Raw genomic sequence first — 8,503 nt, forward strand, 5'->3', positions numbered from 1 at the left:
CTCCTGTAGTCTCTTCTCAGAAGTCAGCCAGTCAAGTAGCATGCCCATCGCCGCCACCACCAACAACAACATAGGACAAATCCTGCTATACGCTATGACCTTGCCAAACACATACTGGCCACTCCTAGCTGGGTGCCACCCCTCCCTCCTCCAGATGCCTACAGCGTTCCCTGTGTCTCTGGAGCTGAGCCCTTTTCTAGAGTTTCCCCAGATTCCCATCTTACCGACTCCACTGAACAAGTCCATCTTAGCCATCGCTTATCCTCAGCTGCAAAAAGTTGCCCCCTGTACACAAAGCTATGCTTAGTATATTTGGTAGAAAGAAATGAAGTTATAAGAAAACACCTTTAACAAACTCAGTGCACCTATTTTTTCTAACTCCAGGCACCATAATCTCATTTTTCTATTATCCATGATAATCACCTTAATGATTTAATAAAGTAAGCCTAATATTAAATTAAATAGCTATCTAATGAAACAAATATTATCTTGGCACATTTATAATCAGAAATCTCATGCCATCTTTTAAGATTCAAATTAGGAAAATGTGAGAAGAATGGGATTTACTATCTTCACTCTACATGATTGGTTCTCATGGGTTAAGACTCCTAAAAGATCATTATCTTCAAAAAGGTATTAAATTCTAAGAAAAGTGAGAAGAAAACAGAAATGGCTCTAAAATAATGCCTACAATAATATATTTTATAGTCCTCCTGAATCATAAAATTTTAGATCTGGGAGGGATCTAAAAAAATAATTCTTTATAGCCCATCCTTTCTTTATATTACTGAAAAGGAGACTCGAGAAATTTTAAACTGAACTGACAGAGGAACTATTTTTTAGAATATCTGCCAGGTATTTCTCATTTGCATTAACATTTTAAATCAACCAGCTGATGAGCTCATGTTTCTAGATGAATTTATGAATTTGCCCCTCAGCATTTTGTCAAATGGAGCCAATTTTTCCAAACACACTTTCCTCTTGGGATCTTCTTTTCCCAAATGCAACCTCACTCTGCTGAAGTTCTGATTCCCAAAGGTGTAAAACAGTATGAAAACGTAGAATGGTGGCTGCTTGTTTATTGGTGTGTTTTTTTAACTATAGGCATTACTATGATCTCTTCCTCATGCACAGCCTCTATCACACGAAGGTACAGAAATCGCAGCAATTGCAGGGGCCAGGAAAAATGAAGGAGCACCCAGAACAGTAGCTGTGGCTATCAGAACTGAGGCAGAAGACATGAAATCCCCTATTCTCTTTTTTAAATATAATTCTGTAACAATTACACAGAACTTTTAGAATGATCTACATAAATACAATATAAGCTTATCTTCCAGGAAACCTGGCCAACACAAATACCAAAAACCCAAATCTGAACCATATAAGCTGTATGGCTGGTTCCTCACTGTCCCTCACCTCCTCTTTACTTTTGCTGCATAACAGCACCCTTTGAGATAGAATTCAGTGATATTCATTTCGTTTTAGGAGAACTGAAAATAACATAAAAACCACTACCTTCATGAAGTCAAAACTGAGCATCCAAAGAAAAACACCAACTGACCGTCACTGGTAAGGAATTCACTGAGTAATCACAGATGTCCTCAGAACTCACACCTGCAGTCTAGGTCTGTGATCACCGCTACCAACTTGCTGGTCGATGGCACCGAAAACCAAGGACGCCTGGATTAGGATAAACGCCTTAAGTATCAGTGCTGACACAATTCAGTTCCTAACACTTATGTCAGAAGTGGCCCAGGCGTGGATCAGGAAATAATGCGACTGATACTAGAACACAACAGTAAGCATATATCTTTAGAAAGTACAGTTCCTTTTCCAATCATAAAATTAATCCCCAAATTAATTTACTCTTTTCACCAAACCAAACAGACAGGTGGAAAATGATTCTAAACGGCCTAGAGAATATGCAGATCCCTTATTACTTAAATATAATGAATTTTAAAAAGACTTAACAGAAATTAGACCACACTTCAGCAACACATGAAATTTTCTGCACAAAGTATGTCATGCCTATGCAACTCTTTTTTAAGGGAAAAGAGCATGTGCACGCCCACACACAGACCACACAAGTGTACTTGGTCCATGAAGGGGTTGTGTGTGGCTGCTTCCCTGTGAAGCTCCCGGATCGGTGTCCTTTTGCATCACATCTATGTCCTGATACGGTCCCACAACAAATAAGTTGGAAAACGGAGAGAGTTCCAAGGCCTTTTCTAAGGCAAGCCACTTAGAGAAAGATGGGGGTGGGAATGGGGGTGGGGGGTGGGGAATCAAGCAACTGTTCAAAAAGGAAATTCTTTATATTATGCCAAACAAACTTACTGGTACAACACTTTAAATTAAGTACAGCATTATAAGAAATAGAACATTGCTGGAAAAAAGAATTTTGTTAATTCTGTTTCTTCCCACTTCAGTCACTCAAGCTATTTCTGTCCTATTTCTCCAACACTTAAGCTGTCAACTCTAGTGGAGTTCCTCCACCCACTCTGTGATTTGAAAAACTTCTGGAAAAGAACCAAAAGAATAATCAACTTTGCCAAATGACATTCAGATTTGGTCCCCACCCTAGTATTTGGCTACTTATCCTTATTTCTTGATGGCTTTTTCCTTCTTTCTCCCTTTCCTTCTTCCCCAACATACAAATACATACTAGCAATTATTTCCTTTCTTTCCCACTCCTTACTCTTCAGATTTTCAATACCAAATTTCTTCATTCCCCTCATTCTACCTTCAATTCTCCCCCAAGATACAAAAAACCAAATGTAGAAAATTATCAGTAAGTCTTCACACTGCATAACTTAATAGACTGAAGATTTCTTGTGGGAGGATTTTTCCAAGAAAAAACAGAAACTGGGGATTCTCCATCACATATTTTTCAAATGTCCCTCCCCTCTCACCAAAGTCATTTCAGCTGGTTTATACGGTTTCTTCTAGATTGACTGAAGGTCAAACAAAGGTGAGGGTGAGTCTGAAACTCTGTGTACCAGCACACTGTCTGAATCCACAGTAACTGCCTCAAAAAGGACATCTATCTGTTGACCAAAACAACAAAATAAAGTACAAATCATGCTCAACTTGCTTTTTCTGCAGAGATATTCCCAAGACCAGTGGTGCCAGCACCACTATCAACTCACAGAGAGCAGAGAAGAGGCACGCTCCCTCATTTGCCCTAAATATGCTCAGAACCCTTTTAACAAGACACAGTAATAATAGTGAGAGCCTACAAGGTGCTCTCCTAGCTCTTTGGAGACAAAGTGGAGGGGGAGAGAGTGGCAGGAAGGCAGAAGACAATAATCTTGCTTTGAGGCGCTGATAATCTAGACTGCTAACACACAACCCCACGGAAAGTGAACATTCATAAACATTCAAATTTCAAGACAATAGTAGAAAAAGGGCTATAAGACTGTGAATAAGGGCCAAAGGAACTACACAGCTAAGAATTCCTATAGGAATTCAGCAAAATATGTCAAATATATTCCGGAGTAGAAGAAAGTTGGCCCGTGAAGTGATAATTAACAGTTTGGAAAAATCACTAAAAAGTTTTAAGAGATTGATTGGTTTGAACATGGCAGAAAAGAGAAACTTCAAATATTCTTATGCTAAATGTAAAACATACATTTTTAACCTCCATTCCTTTCACGCTTACATCAAATAATCCTGAAATAACAGCAATGCAGCCAAATCATATGGTTTTCAAATTTCTCCAAATCACTTGAGACAAATTAATTTAACCACACAGGTGTGTTTGGGTAGTCTCTATGGGTCATTTTTTTTTTCATACTCAAAGTTATAGTCAGATGGATTTAACTCTCTGAGGCAATGGGATCCAATTTATCTTTGTGAAGGATAATAGTTCACAAATTCTCCCTAGTGAATAAAGTAAAACAGAACGGTATAGTTAAAAATATACTGAAATAAGTGAGACCAGTTCTAATTCCAGCTCTGAAAGTAATACTAATTTGAGAAAGTCATTTAACTTACTAAAGTCATTAATTTACTAAATGTCCTCATTTATAAAATAAAAAGGGGGTAGATTATCTCTTAAAGTACCTCACAGTCCTAAAATTCTACCTTTTTAAGAAATTACTTAGCATGGCAAAACATACACAAAGTTGAAAAAAATAGCCATAAAAAAACAAACATATGAGCCCTGGTTTGTGAAATGTACACAAATTTACTAAGTATTTATTCTATAAACTGTAAATGTGGGATCCAAGGATAAAAACAACAAAATATTAAGTGATTATGTCTGAAAGTGAGAATAAAGCTGGCTTTTATTATGTTTCTCTCTATTCCAAATTTTACCCAACAAACATGTAAATTTACCATAAAAAGATCCAATCCCTTGAAACCAAGCTTGACGTCTGGAATCAGAGCTCTTCAGCCTCTACAAAATATGCTAAAAATGGGGGTTCTTTTAGAAATACTGCAGTCAGTCTTCAATCAGGGGGAAATGGAGGGGGGGAACCCCTCAACTTTGTCTGTCCAAGGCTACTTTTCTCATCTAGTCTCTATCCTTTCTTCCATCTCCACCCCACCCCAGAAAAATCTCTTGGGAGTGATTGAACGTAAGTAACCTAACACTGGAATTTCTGGGACTGTGTGGTTTGCAAAAAGCACTGTATTTTCATCTCCCTACCTCTGCACACACACACACACACCCAGAATTGGATTTCATACTTATTTTTACAACAAAACCTCACGGTCGTCTTAGAAGTCCTTTAAAAAGAAAAGGGGGGGAGCAAAGGCAGGCTGGAGAGAAGGGGGTGATTTGGCACCTGTGGAGATGATGTCATTACCAGCCATGACTCTCAACTGTCTCTGGAATGCAGCTGTGGCTAGAGTCCCTGAGCCCACCCAATGCTATGTAACATAAAACACAGGCCTTCTGGCCCTAGAAAACCTCACAGTCACACTTGACTGTGCTCTACTTAGAAAGCCCTATATTCCCAAGTTTTAGCTTTAAATTCAGTAGAGTACAGCATCAAATACTGTCCTTGGAAGGCTGGACTTGAGCTGTTCTCACCTTTATTTAACATCTGGCAGACCTGAGGACTAACTACATGCCTATCTGTAGGAAGTCTCCAACTCATGATAGGCCTGATTTTGAGTCACTGGTTTAAAAAGAAAAAAGATAAATTAAGTGAAGACTAGGTTGAGGAAGGGGTGGGCACAGTGGAGAAATGAGATGAGGATAACAAAAGCAAGGTTGGGGATGTGAGCCTCAATCTTCACTCTGTAAGATGAGGCTAAGAAAACGGAATGCCTGTCTATTCGTACAGATAAAATAATATAGGTAGAATGAATTTCTGGCCAAATAAACACTAAGGAAATGTTAATTATAACTATTTTGCCCCACAAAAACAGTCATTAAAGGGAATACTAATTCCCCAAGCATACTGAAGGTCTAATTAACCTATAGTGGGCTTGAAAATTTAACTGCAAATTTTAACACTTCAAAGGAAGACACACTATCAGGAATTTCAACTAAAATCTATTTGCTCCCTAGAGGAATGAGTGGGAGACAGCCCTTTCTGTCATCCTCCATTCATATTAGACAGCCCAATGAAGAATCCCTACCTCACCACTCCTCTACAGGGGCCATCCAAGAGAATGTGGTACCTGACAAGAGGCTGTGAACTCTGGGAGACTGGGGATGAGGGCCTATAAGAACCTCCTGACTCCCCACTCTGCAATTCCCTGGTCACCATTTCCTTCCTTTTTAACAGCCATTGAAAGTAGCTTCCTGCTTCCCACTGCCAACACCTTACCAATATAGTCCAGTATGATGGGAACTTAGACCTCAAGATTCTACTATGCATAACAATGGGAAGCTGTACCAGGGAAGTCCAGATACAGTCTGTCTGCTTCTACTTCTAAAGGCAAGGCCAAATCATACTCAGATGCTAATATTTTTTTGTTGTTATTTTAAAAAAAAAATAATCAAGACAGCAGAATGAGAAAGAAGCTAGAACTAATATATCACAGTCCCAAAACTATGTCTGTCTACTTGATCTTTTAGAGCATAGTTATCCTCACAACCCTCTAAAATTTAATTTTCAATTTTCTACTGGTGGTTGACCCATAACTGTCTAAGTTGCAAAAGCTCTCTTCCTATAACCCAAAGCACTTATTAAAAGTCCCCTCTCCTCAGAGCCCAGCTTCTATAGAATCACAGGATCTCAGTGATGACCCAGACTCTGGCATTAACCCAATCTATTCCCCTCAGTCTGACAGTGAAGCTGCAGGGACCCAATGTTGAGCCAGAAGCTCAACTACTATCTGGGCCATACTTTTCTCCACCACCCCACAATGTTTAAAGTCTTTCGAGGGAAGTGGGAGCTGAATCCCCAACCTTCACGTGTATAATGCATCTCAAATCAAAATCATTTTTAATACCTATACTCTTACTCCATTTTATAAGGCACAGAATAGAGATGTGTGTGTGTGTGAGAGAGAGAGAAAGAAAGAGAGAGAGAGAGAGAGAGAGAGAGAGAGAGAGAGAGAATGTGTGTATTTTAGTTTGTTCCTACTTAAGAAGCAAATTCCAATGATCCTATCCTCCTCACTATCTCAGTTACCCCTTCCCATGGTCATACCCCAAGCACTGGCTTTCAAATGTTTCTTACTGTGACCCAGAATAAAATATTTACATCCCAATCCAGTTCACAAGTACACAGTAAACACACCCAGTTTTAATGGAAACAACGTTTTCAAAGTGTGATCCACTCCGATCAGAAAGAAAGCCGAAACTAGGGCAGTTTGTGCTAAATCCAGTCCCAATCCTGGAGTCAAGTGAGCCCTCACCCTGGGGGAGGGGTTACCTCAACAGGGAAAGGGGCATCTCTTTCCCCCAACTCCCCTTTTCCTTTCTCTCCCAAAGGGGAAGCTTTGCGCATTGGGAGCACTGCAGCCAATTGAGGTTTACCTAAAGCATAATCATTGTTAAGTGAAAACTTCCCAAAGGGTAAGAATTCTTTTTTTAATTCACATAAAAGTTCCATATACACTAAACAAGGCCCTGACTTTCATGTTGTTTATTCTATTTCATTTTCTAAATGCCAGTCATGGCCCTCTAAAATGATTTATTGAAAAGTCCTGTCCTAGATCTATAATACTACTATTATTTCAATTTCATGATTATCTTCTATCCTTCCAGCTCAATCCCCTCTTGAACCCCAACTTCAACAATTCTTTGACCCTAAGCAGCCGGCACCAGGCACCACCTTCCCACTGCCCTGTCTTCATTACCCTCCTTCAGCAGCTTGGATTCCATGGGCCACCATTACACCCGTAACTCCCAGCCCTCCCCTCCCTCCAGCACCTTCTCATGCTCTATGGTTCCTATACCTTACTTCACACTTGCACTAACACAGCCAAACAATATGACTATGATAATTTTTCTCAATTTAAATTCACAGCCACAAATTTTAACTAGGCTCCAGATCCAGGCTTAGAGATCTCCAGAAATCTATAGACAGTATCCTAGTAAACCCACATCCCAGTCGCCTGGACATAGATTTCACACCTGTACGTAAAGAAAAAAATTATATGCCAAAACCGGTTTGGCTCAGCAGATATACACCAGCAGCAAAGGAGCCTCTTCACTCAGTAGCTAAACCGGTTTGGCTCTAATCAGTGCACAATTTGGCTCATTGTGGTGCTGGAGGGTGCCACAGCGTCGGCCGGTGGACTAAAGGGTCCCAGGTTCGATTCCGGTCAAGGGCATGTGCCTGGGTTACGGGCACAACCCCAGTGGGGGATGTGCAGGAGGCGGCTGATCCATGTTTCTCTCTCATCGATGTTTCTGACTCTCTGTCTCTCTCCCTTCCTCTCTGTAAAAAAATCAATAAAATATATTTTTTTAAAAAAAAGAAAAAAATTATAGACAAAAGATATGACACTGGAAATTGGATAATCCTACGTACGGTCTGAGCCATAATCTACCTATGGCTGTCCTCTAATAAGAAAAATGATATAGTTGAACAAGGTCAATGTTTTAAATAAACAAACAAATGTTACTAGCCATCCTATCTAATAATAGACAAACATAGTAATTAACCGTAACTTCACTATCCTTCCCATTGGCTAATCAGGATGATATGCAAATTAACTGCCAACCAAGATGGCAGCTGGCAGCCAAGCAGCTGAAGCGAACAGGAGGCTTGCTTGCTCCAGTGATAGAGGGAGCCAAGGTTCCCCGCCTGCCGCTGCCAGCCTCTGAGCTGCAGTCTATGAAATAATGTTGCAATTGTAGAAGCTAAACAAGCTCCAGATACCTGCTTTCAGCTAGCTTCGGCCTCAGAGCTTAGAGCAGCAGTGATGGCAACAATGTTTCAATTATAGAAGCTAAACAAACCCAGATACCTGCTTTCAGCCAGCCACAGCCTCAGAGCTGGAGCCAGCTCTCAGCTCCAGTGACAGCTATAGAAGGTAAATAAATCCCAGAATAAAAAACAAACAAAAAAAAAAAACTGAAAAAAAGGAG

At 40.0% G+C, this 8,503-nt stretch overlaps 1 protein-coding gene across 2 annotated transcripts in view; it reads right to left on the bottom strand.

Moving 5' to 3' along the window:
- Nucleotides 1-1,666, bottom strand: part of EPB41L2 (erythrocyte membrane protein band 4.1-like 2) — a 135,206-nt gene extending 133,540 nt beyond the window's left edge. The window contains exon 1 of one of the 2 annotated variants that reach the window (XM_006778464.2): nucleotides 1,562-1,666. The gene's annotated coding sequence lies outside the window, so the exon portion shown is untranslated. Of the gene's footprint in view, nucleotides 1-1,515 lie in introns of both variants that reach the window. The other variant, XM_015557804.1, reaches the window with a different exon arrangement.
- Between the last annotated feature and the right edge of the window lie 6,837 nt (nucleotides 1,667-8,503).

This window comes from Myotis davidii, unplaced genomic scaffold (assembly GCF_000327345.1).
Source record: "Myotis davidii unplaced genomic scaffold, ASM32734v1 scaffold147, whole genome shotgun sequence".
NCBI classification, from domain to species: Eukaryota; Metazoa; Chordata; class Mammalia; order Chiroptera; family Vespertilionidae; genus Myotis; species Myotis davidii.